General features: G+C 46.0%; 12 pseudogenes; all 12 read left to right on the forward strand.

Annotated features, from left to right (window-relative positions):
* The first annotated feature begins 8,923 nt into the window (after window positions 1-8,923).
* Window positions 8,924-9,112, forward strand: LOC123171802 (uncharacterized; annotated as a pseudogene).
* Window positions 9,113-11,323: 2,211 nt separating this feature from the next.
* Window positions 11,324-11,511, forward strand: LOC123171805 (uncharacterized; annotated as a pseudogene).
* Window positions 11,512-11,918: 407 nt separating this feature from the next.
* Window positions 11,919-12,107, forward strand: LOC123171803 (uncharacterized; annotated as a pseudogene).
* A 408-nt stretch (window positions 12,108-12,515) lies between these two features.
* Window positions 12,516-12,703, forward strand: LOC123171806 (uncharacterized; annotated as a pseudogene).
* Window positions 12,704-13,111: 408 nt separating this feature from the next.
* LOC123171807 (uncharacterized) lies at window positions 13,112-13,299 on the forward strand (annotated as a pseudogene).
* Window positions 13,300-13,706: 407 nt separating this feature from the next.
* Window positions 13,707-13,894, forward strand: LOC123171809 (uncharacterized; annotated as a pseudogene).
* A 408-nt stretch (window positions 13,895-14,302) lies between these two features.
* LOC123171810 (uncharacterized) lies at window positions 14,303-14,490 on the forward strand (annotated as a pseudogene).
* A 407-nt stretch (window positions 14,491-14,897) lies between these two features.
* LOC123171811 (uncharacterized) lies at window positions 14,898-15,085 on the forward strand (annotated as a pseudogene).
* Window positions 15,086-15,492: 407 nt separating this feature from the next.
* LOC123171812 (uncharacterized) lies at window positions 15,493-15,680 on the forward strand (annotated as a pseudogene).
* A 408-nt stretch (window positions 15,681-16,088) lies between these two features.
* On the forward strand, window positions 16,089-16,276 carry LOC123171804 (uncharacterized; annotated as a pseudogene).
* Window positions 16,277-16,684: 408 nt separating this feature from the next.
* On the forward strand, window positions 16,685-16,872 carry LOC123171813 (uncharacterized; annotated as a pseudogene).
* A 409-nt stretch (window positions 16,873-17,281) lies between these two features.
* On the forward strand, window positions 17,282-17,469 carry LOC123171815 (uncharacterized; annotated as a pseudogene).
* Window positions 17,470-17,615: the final 146 nt, after the last annotated feature.

The following is a 17,615-nucleotide window of genomic DNA, read 5'->3' on the forward strand; positions in this document are numbered from 1 at the left end:
TTCACAAAGCTAGATTTGAGAAGTGGATATCATCAAATCCGTATAAGACCCGGGGATGAATGGAAGACCGCCTTCAAGACAAAGGAAGGGTTGTTTGAATGGCTAGTCATGCCATTTGGACTCTCAAATGCACCAAGTACCTTTATGCACTTAATGAATCAAGTCCTTAGACCCTTCTTATCCCACTTTGTTGTGGTCTATTTCGATGACATCTTGATCTATAGCAAGGATGAGGATGAACACTTTGATCACATTCGGAAGGTGCTAGAAGTACTAAGGGAAAATGAGCTCTACGTCAACTTGAAGAAATGTGTTTTCCTGCAAACACAACTTCTTTTCCTAGGATTCGTCATAACATGTGACGGCATTCGTGTTGATGATTCTAAGGTTGAAGCAATCCGAGAATGGCCAACTCCTAAGACCATTTCTGAGGTAAGAAGCTTTCATGGCCTTGCAACTTTCTATAGGCGATTTGTTAAGAATTTCAGCACTATCATGGCACCAATTACCGAGTGTTTGAAGAAAGGGAAGTTCCAATGGGCAGAAGCAGCTGAAGCTAGCTTCAATGAGATTAAACAAAAGCTATCACAAGCTCCTGTCTTGGTACTACCTGATTTCAACAAGACTTTTGAGTTGGAGTGTGATGCAAGTGGAGTAGGCATTGGAGCTGTCCTGTCTCAAGAAAGGAAGCCCATTGCTTTCTTTAGTGAGAAGTTAAGTGAAGCTAGACAGAAATGGAGTACCTATCAGCAAGAATAATACGCCGTTTTCAGAGCGTTGAAAACTTGGGAAGTCTATTTGCTGCCTAAAGAGTTCATTGTTTATAGCGACCATCAATCCTTGAAGCATTTTAGAAATCAAAAGCATGTTGACCGCATGCTAGCAAGATGGGCAGCATATCTTGAGAGGTTTAACTATCTCATCGTGCATAAATCTGGAATAACTAACAGAGTGGCCGATGCTTTGAGTCGTCGTGCATGCCTCTTGACTTCTTTTGAAGCTGAACTTCCGGGCATGGGTCAAATAAAGGAGTTGTATGAGGGTGACGAAGACTTTGGCCATGTTTGGGTAAAGCACGCAAGGGGCCAACCATTAGGTGATGACTATTTGATGCAAGATGGATATCTCTTCAAAAATGATCGTTTGTGCATTCCAAGAAGTTCTCTACGTGACAAGCTGGTTAGAGAGCTCCATTCAAGTGATCTTAGTGGCCATGTTGGACGGGACAAGACTATCGCTAACCTGGAAGCTCGCTACTTTTGGCCACAACTAAAGAGAGATGCTGGAAAGTTCGTTCAACGGTGCCCCGTATGTCAGACCTGCAAAGGCCAAGTCCAGAACACAGGGTTATACATGCCTTTGCCTGTTCCTGTTGCTCCATGGGAGGACATTTCTATGGACTTCGTCTTGGGCTTGCCAAGAACAAGACGAGGAAGTGATGCTGTATTTGTGGTCGTGGATAGATTCTCTAAGATGGCTCATTTCATCCCATGCCGCAAGACAACGGATGCTCATCATGTCGCAAACCTATTCTTTCGAGAAGTGGTCAGACTTCATGGAGTTCCAAGGTCCATTGTCTCAGACCGTGATAGCAAGTTTCTTGCTGCATTTTGGCTCACTTTGTGGAAGCAATTCAACACTGAATTGAAATTTTCTAGCACTGCTCATCCACAAACAGATGGACAAACGGAAGTGGTGAACAAGTTTTTGGGTAATCTGATCCGTTGCATTTGTGAAGAAAGAAAGGGGCAATGGGATTTGGCTTTATCTCTTGCAGAGTTCTCCTACAATAACTCCAAGCATAGATCCACAGGAAGGAGCCCTTTTTCCATTGTCTATACTAAAGTTCCAACACATGTGGTGGACCTGGTGAAGCTGCCATCAAGGGGAAACTCAAAATCAGCATTGTCCTTTGCTGATAATTACACCGAGTTATTTGAAGAGATTCGCGGCGCTTTGGAAGCACAAAATCAGAAATATAAACAACTTGCTGATTGCAAAAAGAGGCCAAAATCATTCCAAGTCGGTGATAAGGTGATGGTCTACCTCCGAAAAGAGAGGCTGCCTTTAGGTGTTAAAGGGAAACTTAGGCAGCGAAGGTATGGGCCCTTCTCTATCATGAGGAAGATAAATGATAATGCTTATGTGATAGATCTTCCAAGTGACATGGGTATCTCCAACACTTTCAATGTTGCGGACTTGACTCTCTACCATCCAGAAGAAGCGCTCTATGAAGATAACTCGAGGGCGAGTTCCAAACAACCAGGGGAGAATGATGAGGAACACTAGATGAGAAGAAAGAAAACACATGCCAGATCTGTTTGGCTACTTCTAGATGCTTCCACTCTAGTGTAGTATTTCTTTCCTTTTCTTTTCTATCCTACCTACTATTTTCTAGAGTCTTCTAGTTGTGAGTAGCTATGAGTAGAATGGTGAAACTTACATAATGTTTTCTAGAGTATTTCAGCTATAAGTAGAAGTATGTGAAGGCTTCCCAAAGCCCTATAAATAGAGGTCCTCGCCTCTACTTTGGAGGCAGACTATGTACCCCTACCTACAATAGAACTTGTTGTTCTTATCTAAGATCTTGGAGTAGATCTTGTGCCCTAGGAGTTCTGGATTGAACTCTTGCTGCCCTATCAACCTACATTCGCCTCTAGAGCGATATCTAGCGCAGCACGTTGAAGCTGTTCCTTCAACACTAGTGCTGTACACATTGTAGCAGCAAGGTGGAGTTGCTCCTCCACAAACTTTGTGCTGCTTCATAATACCACAGCGGCACATTTGATTTCGTTGAGGGATGAGGCGGAGGCGGAGGCGCTGGGGTTGAGGGATGAGGTGGAGGCAGAGAGTGGGTCGCCGGCGGGGTAGAAGGGGTGGAGAGGCGGGAGGCTACCTTGGCGAGCAGGTGGGTGGGGTCGTCTAGCGGGGAGGTGCCATTTTTGGGGGGCGGGAGATGTGGGGGTTTGCCGCCGCCGCGGCGACGGCGACGGCGAGGTTTTTTTTAGCGTGGCTTCTGTGCTTTCGCTGGGAATGGGCTGATATGAAGATCTGTGAGGCTGTACAACGAGAGACCTGTGCGGGGGACAGTTAGCAAACGCGTACCCCCGCGCACTGTGGGCCGGCCCAGTGCGGGGCGCGGGCGCCTGTTTAATTTTTCATTCTTTTTCCGTTTCTTTTTTGTTTTAAATTGTATTTATTTAATAATTTTTCAATAAACTTGAAAAATGTTCGTGAATTTAAAAAAAATCAAATTCAAAAAATATACATGAATACATTTTTTTTTGTGAATTCATATAAATGTTCATGAATATAATTTGAAAAGTGTTTGTGAATATAAAAAATATTCATGAATACAAAACCGTTCGCGAACAGAAAAAAAATGATGACATGCCCGTATCTCGCTTATAACGAGACGCTCGCATCGCCTCAAGGGCGTATGTTTATGTTTACAAATAGAAATCGGCCAAAGGGAGGCGTCTTTGCAAGATTATACTGTACTTTGGAAGAGTCTACAGAGCTATATGTGATTACATGCCTAGCACCCGACATGCTCCAATAGTAAAATCTTAATTATCCCCAGAACATATATAAGACTAATGAAAATATGCGAAAGCAACATGAATCAGTTCAAGTATTACTCAACTGCTACGGGCAACGGCTAATAACAGACTTGCATACTAGAGGGATAGATTGTCGGAAGGTAAAATTAATTAAAGTCTGATGCATCAGGCAGAATTATAAAAATCAGGACTGACATAAGTGACTCTGCACACAGTTGTCATCATAAAGCTAATCTTTAGCTAGATAATCAAAGCGACAGAAAATAAACGGTATAGGTTTGATGATATATTGCTAATATATATCTGTTGTGGAGATTTAACTTTCCCTGCTTGTGATTTAATATAGCAAGGCGTCGAGTGAGGATTGGCTGAGCGTGATTATCCTCACTGGTTGAGCGTGATTTCGCTGCTTGTGATGGTGTACTCTCTGAATTATTAGCTCTCTTATTGTTGCCTGTCGGGCACCAGCAAATTATCTATTTTACAATCTATTAATAAAAGACTTAGAATAATATAAAGAATAGATTGGTCTGTAAATAGATGATTTGGCGCATTATCTATTTTGCAGGACAAGAGAAAGAGAGTCTAAGGCTCTAAGCCATGAATATTGCTACAAGATGTGCAATTATTCCTCAAGAAATTCAAAACATAGAGAACAATAGACAAGAAAGAAAGAGTCAAAGCCATGAATCGTTGCAAGATTTGTATCCATTCCTGAGGGAATTCGAAATATAGAGAAGAATAGGTTCAAACTAGAGCAAATCATTGGTGTCTGCTTTATGAGACAAGATAGAAAGAGTCAACGCCATGGATGCAGCCGTTCCTCAGGAAATTCAAAATATAGAAAACAATAGGCTCGAATATCATATCATCTCCGGGCCATGGCGGCCGCATGTTTCGAGCCGGAGCAACGACGCTAGCTCCGGCAGCCGCCGCCGCCCCACGCGACACCGTGGAGAGAGGCGCTCCGTCCCGCGTCCGCGCCCTCGAGGTGAAGGCAAGGAGCTTCGCAGAGTATCGGGGTCGCCGCAGAGTATTGGGGTCGCCGCCGCTGGTGCCGGCTGGCAGCTGCTTCAAGAGATATGCTTACAACAGCGTGGTCGTCACTGACGAGTGCCTCAAGACGGACCGCCTTAGGCACCGCCGGGACCCGCCGTCGCCGACGACCGCCGCCGTTTTGCTGGTTGAACGACCTCATCAAGGCACGAGCAGGTACTACCTGTCGAGGAAGAGCCGTGCATGCATGCAGGCGCATGGTGAGGTCGTTCAACCGGCAAAAACGCCGGCTCCTCGTCGGGAAGCTCATCGTCATGTTCTTCTTCATCTTTGCCGACGATGCGCCGGAAGATGTCTCCGGTCATGGCGTGGCAGCAGAGCAGAAAGCGGCCTGGGACCTGGAACATGCTGGCAATCAGGTTAGAGTAGTTATTACTGTCGTCGATCCCATCGGCCTCATGGAGGGGGAAGACAGACGACGGCACAACAACAACAGACAGATAGAAATCGCTGAAGGAAGACCGACAACGGCACCACAACAGCAGACATACGGACATTGTTGAAACATAAAGATCAGATAGACGAACTTACTGTGCGAGTCGAGGCGAGGCGACAAGGAAGGAGCTCCTCGTTGTTGAGCTTGAGCGAGCTCTGCTTCACGAGGAAGGACCTTGTGTGTGTCCCTGTGTTGTGTTGGGGAAGAAAGGAGGTGCGGGAGAGGAGCTCAAGATAAAGAGGAGGCCGATCGAGCGGGAGGACGGGGAATGCGATTCCGACAACATGGACGGTGTACCCGCGCGTGCGTGCGTGATCTACATCCACTCCTTTATCCTCCGGTTCCATTCGCGTACGGCGGCAATCAGTGAGGCAAGGCAGGGAATGCTCCTTTCTCCGATTCTATTCCCACTCAGAGATCAAAGCTTGAGCTAGCTAGCTAGTAGTAGCTAGATCTGGTGTGGACGTCGATGAGCAGGCAAGCTTAACTCGATCGGGATTTGGTTCTTGCTTCAGCTTTCGCAGTTCAGAGACCCCTCACATTCGCAGTTCAGTTCAGTCACACGATCTAACTAATCCACGCAGACCGAAGGATTTTTTTTTTTAAAGAGACAAAAACACAGAAGTAAAAAAAAAAGTGCAAATGTTACTGGGAATACTTGTGGGATAATGGCAGCGTTGTATGCAAGCGGATGCATTGCCAAAGACAGAAATCGTTCTCAAATGCAGACCATACAAGAAAAGGAAAATTACCAGCATGGTCCATGAACAGTAGCAGCTTGCAAGAAGCTTCTGGCCGGCAGCACACTTTTATTCATCGGAATCTGACTCTGAGGACAGCCACAAGCATGAAGAACCAAGTCATCATATCAAGAACATGGAAAGAACAAGCAATGATGCCGCGTGGAAATTAATGGGTGCCGATCGTCGGTCATGGACGACCACGCGATGAATACGTACGCTAGATTTTCTCCACCATCCACGCCGAGGGAACTTAATTATAAATGGAAGGGGTGGACTAGTGGACGTCTACAGCATATGAATAAGCTTCGTGAAGCAATACCTAGAGCAACACGTACCGTCAGAACTACGTGTGCTGCTAACAGAAGCAAACCAATCGATTCAGGTATTTTCACCCGGTGTCAAATTAACTTCATGAAATACAAGCATAGATGTATGGGACTATGTGATTGCAGTTGACGAGGCTTTGCATTGCCTGCCCAGGCTGCAGTTAATTTACATGATCTGCACTACTTCCAAACCCAGCAGTAAAAGGTTGGCTTAACTGACAACTTGAGCCTCAACCGCCCAGGCTCCCATTGTAGTTAGCAAAAAAACCTACAGTCCTGGAGCAATAAGTTCCTACCATAGATCGTAAACAAGGAAACATTGCCGCACAAACGACTCACAGAAAAACTATCGGACGAGGCCGACCACCAGATCAAACTACATGGGGAATCCACAATAATCACAAGAGAGTATCAAAAGGACACTGACTGCCTACTAAGAGTGATTACTGGAACGCGACCATACCTGCAGATCAGCAGAGACATACGAAGTGGACACCGACAGTTGCCTCTCAAGAATGCCAGCGCCATGATCCTGAAATGGGGAACATACCGGCCGCGACCCTTGGCTGTATTTCCATGTGCTCGAGAACACGAGCATTCTGCAAGATACAGTACGCTAGCTTGACCTGATCATTGTAGCACCGGAACCCGCTCATGTAGACTGTCCTGAGATGACCATGGTGGCTCATATGGGAGCCTTCCTCCTCCACCACCTCATCGCTCCCACCATCGTCAAGGTTCAGATATACCATCTGCATTTCAGAAGTTTGCAATCAGTCGGTCAAAGCAGTCCAAGTACAGGTCTTTCTTGAAGAACGATGCAATCAGGCAGTAGCAGTATACTTGAGATCCATGTATTTGTTTATATAAACTGATAAAATGGCACTCACATCCAAATGCAACGTCTCCAGTCGGGGCACAATATCCAAACAGCGGGTAAGTTGAAGAACTCCGTTATCGGCATTTGGCTGCCTAGAGAAGACAGTTAATTGGACAAGTCAGATGCCTCAAATGCATACACATGCCATGTCGTCTTGTTGCCAGCTACTGCAACTGAAACATAACAAGGACAAATAGCATGACATCAAAATCCAATTTCAAGAACTATAATGTACGCAAACAAGAACGAATGAATAGATTAATAAACACCAGTTAACCTGTTCATATCCATGTATATAAGCTTGCACATGTGGTATCTTCACTGGAAAAATACTTGGAACTAAAGTGAATACATGGGCCAGTCCTTTGCTTTCTTTAAACATTATTATTGTAGCCTTATCTAATTTCAAGCAACCATGAAGTACTATAGGGATCCGTTGTCCTTCGTATTCAAAATGGGCAAGATCAGCAGCATGAAACTCAACCATCTTGACATTCATTCCTTCAATTAGTAAATGTTGGAGTTTGTCAAGTTGGTGTGATATGCTTAAATTAGTCCTTCTGAGTACTGTAAACCCACACATACCTGGGTGTGGCTTTATAGAAACAGCAGCTCCCTGCCCCTGTCCCAGGCAAACAAACCCCATAAAACACCTTTTTTTTTTTGCCCCAGAGGTCCAGATCCGTGGAGAACGCCACAGGAATCACATCAAGGACTAATTTTAACGCACTGGTTGGATCCTTAGGGTAACAGTGAAATGCTTGAGTAAATACTACCTTTTTTTGCCCTGCTGTGATTCAAGGAGAAGAGAAAAGAGGGACTGGCGGAATGGCAGCTAACCCAGGCGAGGAAGGTTCTCCATCCGCAAGGACGGCTCGTGGTTGGTGCTCTGCTCCGCCGCCTCATCGTCCAAGTGGTGGGCTGCGGGGAGGAAGCAACGGCGGGTTAAGGGGGGAAAAGGGATCCGCAATCGATCGATCTATTCAGGAATGTCTGCACCGCTGCTTACTTGCCTCGCCAGAGTGTGAGGGGGAGGCGGGAGGAGGAGGAGCGGCTGCTTCGTCGTCATCTTCTCCTGCTCCGGCCATTGCTTGCCGCTGGAAGATCGCCGGAGCTCCGGCGATGGCCCCTGGAGGCTGGAGCGATTTCTCCGTCATAGGAAAAAACAGAGGAGAAGAGATGCGACGGGAGAGAGACGGCTGTTCTTAGATGGGCTGGGCTCATTCTCCAGCCCAGCTTCATGGGCCGAGACCCACGAGCTCTTTCTGGTGCCTCTGGCCGAGGCAGGCGCTGCAGCGTTGCTTGCGATACATTAGTCCCACCTCGGAAGTTTACGGCGCGCGGAACCGGTTTATAAGGCGGGACGCGGCAGCTCGTACCGCTGCCTCCTTTACCAATAAGGAGGCAAGCATTGATGAAGTCTGACCACTGGGCCAGAGCGTGATTTAACGGCTCAGATTACCTGATCGGTAAATCTGACGGCTATAGAGGATCGTTCCTGCCTGGCTCACACCTGTAGCTTTTGTTTTTACATTTTCCTACAGAATTTCGTTGTATGTCACATACCTCAAAAATTGCTTTTCCGTTCTCTAATGCAAACCCTTTTCTTCTTACCTACAAAGTCACCTTCAACAAGAATCTGCAGTTCCATTTTCAAACTTTTTAACCACGTAGTCTAATTACAGAAACTCGTTCTGAAGCACCTACAAAACAATATACCACGTCTAGTTTACCCATCACATTGACAGCATTATCTCTTTGCACGACAGGCTCTCAAGAACCCACCCACTGGCTCACAGCACCCACCATCATCAGTATGACTTGTGCATGATACCCGCGTCAGCGCCGATCGACGCCAAACTTTGTTTGAGCATTCACCAACCAAGTTCTTTCCGCAGTTAGCAGTAGCTTCAGCGGCACCTGACGGGGACAAACAACAACCTTTTGTTTGAGCATTCACTTCAGTCTGGTTGATGAAGTCTGACCACTGGGCCAGAGCGTGAATTTAACGGCTCAGATTACCTGATCGGTAATCTGACGGCTGTAGAGGATCGTTCCTGCCTGGCTCACAACCTGTGCAGGGCGGCCCAGTGGTTGTCTGACAGACAACAAGAAGCTTTTGTTTTTACATTTTCCCTACAGAATTTCGTTGTATGTCACATACCTCAAAAATTGCTTTTCCCGTTCTCTAATGCAAACCCTTTTCTTCTTACCTACAAAGTCACTTCAACAAGAATCTGCAGTTCCATTTTCAAACTTTTTTTAACCACGTAGTCTAATTACAGAAACTCGTTCTGAAGCACCTACAAACAATATACCACGTCTAGTTTACCCATCACATTGACAGCATTATCTCTTTGCACGGACAGGGCTCTCAAGAACCCACCAACTGGCTCACAGCACCCAACCATCAATCAGTATGACTTGTGCATGATACCCGCGTCAGCGCCCGATCGACGCCAAACTTGTTTGAGCATTCCACCAACCAAGTTCTTTCCGCAGTTAGCAGTAGCTTCAGCGGCACCTGACGGGGACAAACAACAACCTCTTGTTTGAGCATTCACTTCAGTCTGGTTGATGAAGTCTGACCACTGGGCCAGAGCGTGATTTAACGGCTCAGATTACCTGCATCGGTAAATCTGACGGCTGTAGAGGGATCGTTCCTGCCTGGCTCACACCTGTGGCAGGGCGGCCCAGTGGTTGTCTGACAGACACAAGAAGCTTTTGTTTTTACATTTTCCTACAGAATTTCGTTGATGTCAATACCTCAAAAATTGCTTTTCCGTTCTCTAATGCAAACCCTTTTCTTCTTACCTACAAAGTCACCTTCAACAAGAATCTGCAGTTCCATTTTCAAACTTTTTTAACCACGTAGTCTAATTACCGAAACTCGTTCTGAAGCACCTACAAACAATATACCACGTCTAGTTTACCCATCACATTGACAGCATTATCTCTTTGCACGACAGGCTCTCAAGAACCCACCCAACTGGCTCACAGCACCACCATCATCAGTATGACTTGTGCATGATACCGAGCGTCAAGCGCCCCGATCGACGCCAAACTTTGTTTGAGCATTCACCAACCAAGTTCTTTCCGCAGTTAGCAGTAGCTTCAGCGGCACCTGACGGGGAACAAACAAACAACCTCTTGTTTGAGCATATCACTTCAGTCTGGTTGATGAAGTCTGACCACTGGGCCAGAGCGTGATTTAAAACGGCTCAGATTACCTGATCGGTAAATCTGACGGCTTGTAGAGGATCGTTCCTGCCTGGCTCACACCTGTGCAGGGCGGCCCAGTGGTTGTCTGACAGACACAAGAAGCTTTTGTTTTTACATTTTCCTACAGAATTTCGTTGTATGTCACATACCTCAAAAATTGCTTTTCCGTTCTCTAATGCAAACCCTTTTCTTCTTACCTACAAAGTCACCTTCAACAAGAATCTGCAGTTCCATTTTCAAACTTTTTTAACCACGTAGTCTAATTACAGAAACTCGTTCTGAAGCACCTACAAACAATATACCACGTCTAGTTTACCCATCACATTGACAGCATTATCTCTTTGCACGACAGGCTCTCAAGAACCCACCCAACTGGCTCACAGCACCCACCATCATCAGTATGACTTGTGCATGATACCGCGTCAGCGCCCGATCGACGCCAAACTTTGTTTGAGCATTCACCAACCAAGTCTTTCCGCAGTTAGCAGTAGCTTCAGCGGCACCTGACGGGGACAAACAACAACTCTTGTTTGAGCATTCACTTCAGTCTGGTTGATGAAGTCTGACCACTGGGCCAGAGCGTGATTTAACGGCTCAGATACCTGATCGGTAAATCTGACGGCTGTAGAGGATCGTTCCTGCCTGGCTCACACCTGTGCAGGGCGGCCCAGTGGTTGTCTTGACAGGACACAAGAAGCTTTTGTTTTTACATTTTCCTACAGAATTTCGTTGTATGTCACATACCTCAAAAATTGCTTTTCCGTTCTCTAATGCAAACCCTTTTCTTCTTACCTACAAAGTCACCTTCAACAAGAATCTGCAGTTCCATTTTCAAACTTTTTAACCACGTAGTCTAATTACAGAAACTCGTTCTGAAGCACCTACAAACAATATACCACGTCTAGTTTACCATCACATTGACAGCATTATCTCTTTGCACGACAGGCTCTCAAGAACCCACCCAACTGGCTCACAGCACCCACCATCATCAGTATGACTTGTGCATGATACCGCGTCAGCGCGCCGATCGACGCCAAACTTTGTTTGAGCATTCACCAACCAAGTTCTTTCCGCAGTTAGCAGTAGCTTCAGCGGCACCTGACGGGGACAAACAACAACCTCTTGTTTGAGCATTCACTTCAGTCTGGTTGATGAAGTCTGACCACTGGGCCAGAGCGTGATTTAACGGCTCAGATTACCTGATCGGTAAATCTGACGGCTGTAGAGGATCGTTCCTGCCTGGCTCACACCTGTGCAGGGCGGCCCAGTGGTTGTCTGACAGACACAAGAAGCTTTTGTTTTTACATTTTCCTACAGAATTTCGTTGTATGTCACATACCTCAAAAATTGCTTTTCCGTTCTCTAATGCAAACCCTTTTCTTCTTACTACAAAGTCACCTTCAACAAGAATCTGCAGTTCCATTTTCAAACTTTTTTAACCACGTAGTCTAATTACAGAAACTCGTTCTGAAGCACCTACAAACAATATACCACGTCTAGTTTACCCATCACATTGACAGCATTATCTCTTTGCACGACAGGCTCTCAAGAACCCACCCAACTGGCTCACAGCACCCACCATCATCAGTATGACTTGTGCATGATACCGCGTCAGCGCCCGATCGACGCCAAACTTTGTTTGAGCATTCACCAACCAAGTTCTTTCCGCAGTTAGCAGTAGCTTCAGCGGCACCTGACGGGGACAAACAACAACCTCTTGTTTGAGGCATTCACTTCAGTCTGGTTGATGAAGTCTGACCACTGGGCCAGAGCGTGATTTAACGGCTCAGATTACCTGATCGGTAAATCTGACGGCTGTAGAGGATCGTTCCTGCCTGGCTCACACCTGTGCAGGGCGGCCCAGTGGTTGTCTGACAGACACAAGAAGCTTTTGTTTTTACATTTTCCTACAGAATTTCGTTGTATGTCACATACCTCAAAAATTGCTTTTCCGTTCTCTAATGCAAACCCTTTTCTTCTTACCTACAAAGTCACCTTCAACAAGAATCTGCAGTTCCATTTTCAAACTTTTTTAACCACGTAGTCTAATTACAGAAACTCGTTCTGAAGCACCTACAAACAATATACCACGTCTAGTTTACCCATCACATTGACAGCATTATCTCTTTGCACGACAGGCTCTCAAGAACCCACCCAACTGGCTCACAGCACCCACCATCATCAGTATGACTTGTGCATGATACCGCGTCAGCGCCCGATCGACGCCAAACTTTGTTTGAGCATTCACCAACCAAGTTCTTTCCGCAGTTAGCAGTAGCTTCAGCGGCACCTGACGGGGACAAACAACAACCTCTTGTTTGAGCATTCACTTCAGTCTGGTTGATGAAGTCTGACCACTGGGCCAGAGCGTGATTTAACGGCTCAGATTACCTGATCGGTAAATCTGACGGCTGTAGAGGATCGTTCCTGCCTGGCTCACACCTGTGCAGGGCGGCCCAGTGGTTGTCTGACAGACACAAGAAGCTTTTGTTTTTACATTTTCCTACAGAATTTCGTTGTATGTCACATACCTCAAAAATTGCTTTTCCGTTCTCTAATGCAAACCCTTTTCTTCTTACCTACAAAGTCACCTTCAACAAGAATCTGCAGTTCCATTTTCAAACTTTTTTAACCACGTAGTCTAATTACAGAAACTCGTTCTGAAGCACCTACAAACAATATACCACGTCTAGTTTACCCATCACATTGACAGCATTATCTCTTTGCACGACAGGCTCTCAAGAACCCACCCAACTGGCTCACAGCACCCACCATCATCAGTATGACTTGTGCATGATACCGCGTCAGCGCCCGATCGACGCCAAACTTTGTTTGAGCATTCACCAACCAAGTTCTTTCCGCAGTTAGCAGTAGCTTCAGCGGCACCTGACGGGGACAAACAACAACCTCTTGTTTGAGCATTCACTTCAGTCTGGTTGATGAAGTCTGACCACTGGGCCAGAGCGTGATTTAACGGCTCAGATTACCTGATCGGTAAATCTGACGGCTGTAGAGGATCGTTCCTGCCTGGCTCACACCTGTGCAGGGCGGCCCAGTGGTTGTCTGACAGACACAAGAAGCTTTTGTTTTTACATTTCCTACAGAATTTCGTTGTATGTCACATACCTCAAAAATTGCTTTTCCGTTCTCTAATGCAAACCCTTTTCTTCTTACCTACAAAGTCACCTTCAACAAGAATCTGCAGTTCCATTTTCAAACTTTTTTAACCACGTAGTCTAATTACAGAAACTCGTTCTGAAGCACCTACAAACAATATACCACGTCTAGTTTACCCATCACATTGACAGCATTATCTCTTTGCACGACAGGCTCTCAAGAACCCACCCAACTGGCTCACAGCACCCACCATCATCAGTATGACTTGTGCATGATACCGCGTCAGCGCCCGATCGACGCCAAACTTTGTTTGAGCATTCACCAACCAAGTTCTTTCCGCAGTTAGCAGTAGCTTCAGCGGCACCTGACGGGGACAAACAACAACCTCTTGTTTGAGCATTCACTTCAGTCTGGTTGATGAAGTCTGACCACTGGGCCAGAGCGTGATTTAACGGCTCAGATTACCTGATCGGTAAATCTGACGGCTGTAGAGGATCGTTCCTGCCTGGCTCACACCTGTGCAGGGCGGCCCAGTGGTTGTCTGACAGACACAAGAAGCTTTTGTTTTTACATTTTCCTACAGAATTTCGTTGTATGTCACATACCTCAAAAATTGCTTTTCCGTTCTCTAATGCAAACCCTTTTCTTCTTACCTACAAAGTCACCTTCAACAAGAATCTGCAGTTCCATTTTCAAACTTTTTTAACCACGTAGTCTAATTACAGAAACTCGTTCTGAAGCACCTACAAACAATATACCACGTCTAGTTTACCCATCACATTGACAGCATTATCTCTTTGCACGACAGGCTCTCAAGAACCCACCCAACTGGCTCACAGCACCCACCATCATCAGTATGACTTGTGCATGATACCGCGTCAGCGCCCGATCGACGCCAAACTTTGTTTGAGCATTCACCAACCAAGTTCTTTCCGCAGTTAGCAGTAGCTTCAGCGGCACCTGACGGGGACAAACAACAACCTCTTGTTTGAGCATTCACTTCAGTCTGGTTGATGAAGTCTGACCACTGGGCCAGAGCGTGATTTAACGGCTCAGATTACCTGATCGGTAAATCTGACGGCTGTAGAGGATCGTTCCTGCCTGGCTCACACCTGTGCAGGGCGGCCCAGTGGTTGTCTGACAGACACAAGAAGCTTTTGTTTTTACATTTTCCTACAGAATTTCGTTGTATGTCACATACCTCAAAAATTGCTTTTCCGTTCTCTAATGCAAACCCTTTTCTTCTTACCTACAAAGTCACCTTCAACAAGAATCTGCAGTTCCATTTTCAAACTTTTTAACCACGTAGTCTAATTACAGAAACTCGTTCTGAAGCACCTACAAACAATATACCACGTCTAGTTTACCCATCACATTGACAGCATTATCTCTTTGCACGACAGGCTCTCAAGAACCCACCCAACTGGCTCACAGCACCCACCATCATCAGTATGACTTGTGCATGATACCGCGTCAGCGCCCGATCGACGCCAAACTTTGTTTGAGCATTCACCAACCAAGTTCTTTCCGCAGTTAGCAGTAGCTTCAGCGGCACCTGACGGGGACAAACAACAACCTCTTGTTTGAGCATTCACTTCAGTCTGGTTGATGAAGTCTGACCACTGGGCCAGAGCGTGATTTAACGGCTCAGATTACCTGATCGGTAAATCTGACGGCTGTAGAGGATCGTTCCTGCCTGGCTCACACCTGTGCAGGGCGGCCCAGTGGTTGTCTGACAGACACAAGAAGCTTTTGTTTTTACATTTTCCTACAGAATTTCGTTGTATGTCACATACCTCAAAAATTGCTTTTCCGTTCTCTAATGCAAACCCTTTTCTTCTTACCTACAAAGTCACCTTCAACAAGAATCTGCAGTTCCATTTTCAAACTTTTTAACCACGTAGTCTAATTACAGAAACTCGTTCTGAAGCACCTACAAACAATATACCACGTCTAGTTTACCCATCACATTGACAGCATTATCTCTTTGCACGACAGGCTCTCAAGAACCCACCCAACTGGCTCACAGCACCCACCATCATCAGTATGACTTGTGCATGATACCGCGTCAGCGCCCGATCGACGCCAAACTTTGTTTGAGCATTCACCAACCAAGTTCTTTCCGCAGTTAGCAGTAGCTTCAGCGGCACCTGACGGGGACAAACAACAACCTCTTGTTTGAGCATTCACTTCAGTCTGGTTGATGAAGTCTGACCACTGGGCCAGAGCGTGATTTAACGGCTCAGATTACCTGATCGGTAAATCTGACGGCTGTAGAGGATCGTTCCTGCCTGGCTCACACCTGTGCAGGGCGGCCCAGTGGTTGTCTGACAGACACAAGAAGCTTTTGTTTTTACATTTTCCTACAGAATTTCGTTGTATGTCACATACCTCAAAAATTGCTTTTCCGTTCTCTAATGCAAACCCTTTTCTTCTTACCTACAAAGTCACCTTCAACAAGAATCTGCAGTTCCATTTTCAAACTTTTTTAACCACGTAGTCTAATTACAGAAACTCGTTCTGAAGCACCTACAAACAATATACCACGTCTAGTTTACCCATCACATTGACAGCATTATCTCTTTGCACGACAGGCTCTCAAGAACCCACCCAACTGGCTCACAGCACCCACCATCATCAGTATGACTTGTGCATGATACCGCGTCAGCGCCCGATCGACGCCAAACTTTGTTTGAGCATTCACCAACCAAGTTCTTTCCGCAGTTAGCAGTAGCTTCAGCGGCACCTAACGGGGACAAACAACAACCTCTTGTTTGAGCATTCACTTCAGTCTGGTTGATGAAGTCTGACCACTGGGCCAGAGCGTGATTTAACGGCTCAGATTACCTGATCGGTAAATCTGACGGCTGTAGAGGATCGTTCCTGCCTGGCTCACACCTGTGCAGGGCGGCCCAGTGGTTGTCTGACAGACACAAGAAGCTTTTGTTTTTACATTTTCCTACAGAATTTCGTTGTATGTCACATACCTCAAAAATTGCTTTTCCGTTCTCTAATGCAAACCCTTTTCTTCTTACCTACAAAGTCACCTTCAACAAGAATCTGCAGTTCCATTTTCAAACTTTTTTAACCACGTAGTCTAATTACAGAAACTCGTTCTGAAGCACCTACAAACAATATACCACGTCTAGTTTACCCATCACATTGACAGCATTATCTCTTTGCACGACAGGCTCTCAAGAACCCACCCAACTGGCTCACAGCACCCACCATCATCAGTATGACTTGTGCATGATACCGCGTCAGCGCCCGATCGACGCCAAACTTTGTTTGAGCATTCACCAACCAAGTTCTTTCCGCAGTTAGCAGTAGCTTCAGCGGCACCTGACGGGGACAAACAACAACCTCTTGTTTGAGCATTCACTTCAGTCTGGTTGATGAAGTCTGACCACTGGGCCAGAGCGTGATTTAACGGCTCAGATTACCTGATCGGTAAATCTGACGGCTGTAGAGGATCGTTCCTGCCTGGCTCACACCTGTGCAGGGCGGCCCAGTGGTTGTCTGACAGACACAAGAAGCTTTTGTTTTTACATTTTCCTACAGAATTTCGTTGTATGTCACATACCTCAAAAATTGCTTTTCCGTTCTCTAATGCAAACCCTTTTCTTCTTACCTACAAAGTCACCTTCAACAAGAATCTGCAGTTCCATTTTCAAACTTTTTTAACCACGTAGTCTAATTACAGAAACTCGTTCTGAAGCACCTACAAACAATATACCACGTCTAGTTTACCCATCACATTGACAGCATTATCTCTTTGCACGACAGGCTCTCAAGAACCCACCCAACTGGCTCACAGCACCCACCATCATCAGTATGACTTGTGCATGATACCGCCGTCAGCGCCCGATCGACGCCAAACTTTGTTTGAGCATTCACCAACCAAGTTCTTTCCGCAGTTAGCAGTAGCTTCAGCGGCACCTGACGGGGACAAACAACAACCTCTTGTTTGAGCATTCACTTCAGTCTGGTTGATGAAGTCTGACCACTGGGCCAGAGCGTGATTTAACGGCTCAGATTACCTGATCGGTAAATCTGACGGCTGTAGAGGATCGTTCCTGCCTGGCTCACACCTGTGCAGGGCGGCCCAGTGGTTGTCTGACAGACACAAGAAGCTTTTGTTTTTACATTTTCCTACAGAATTTCGTTGTATGTCACATACCTCAAAAATTGCTTTTCCGTTCTCTAATGCAAACCCTTTTCTTCTTACCTACAAAGTCACCTTCAACAAGAATCTGCAGTTCCATTTTCAAA

This window comes from Triticum aestivum, chromosome 7D (assembly GCF_018294505.1).
Source record: "Triticum aestivum cultivar Chinese Spring chromosome 7D, IWGSC CS RefSeq v2.1, whole genome shotgun sequence".
NCBI classification, from domain to species: domain Eukaryota; kingdom Viridiplantae; phylum Streptophyta; class Magnoliopsida; order Poales; family Poaceae; genus Triticum; species Triticum aestivum.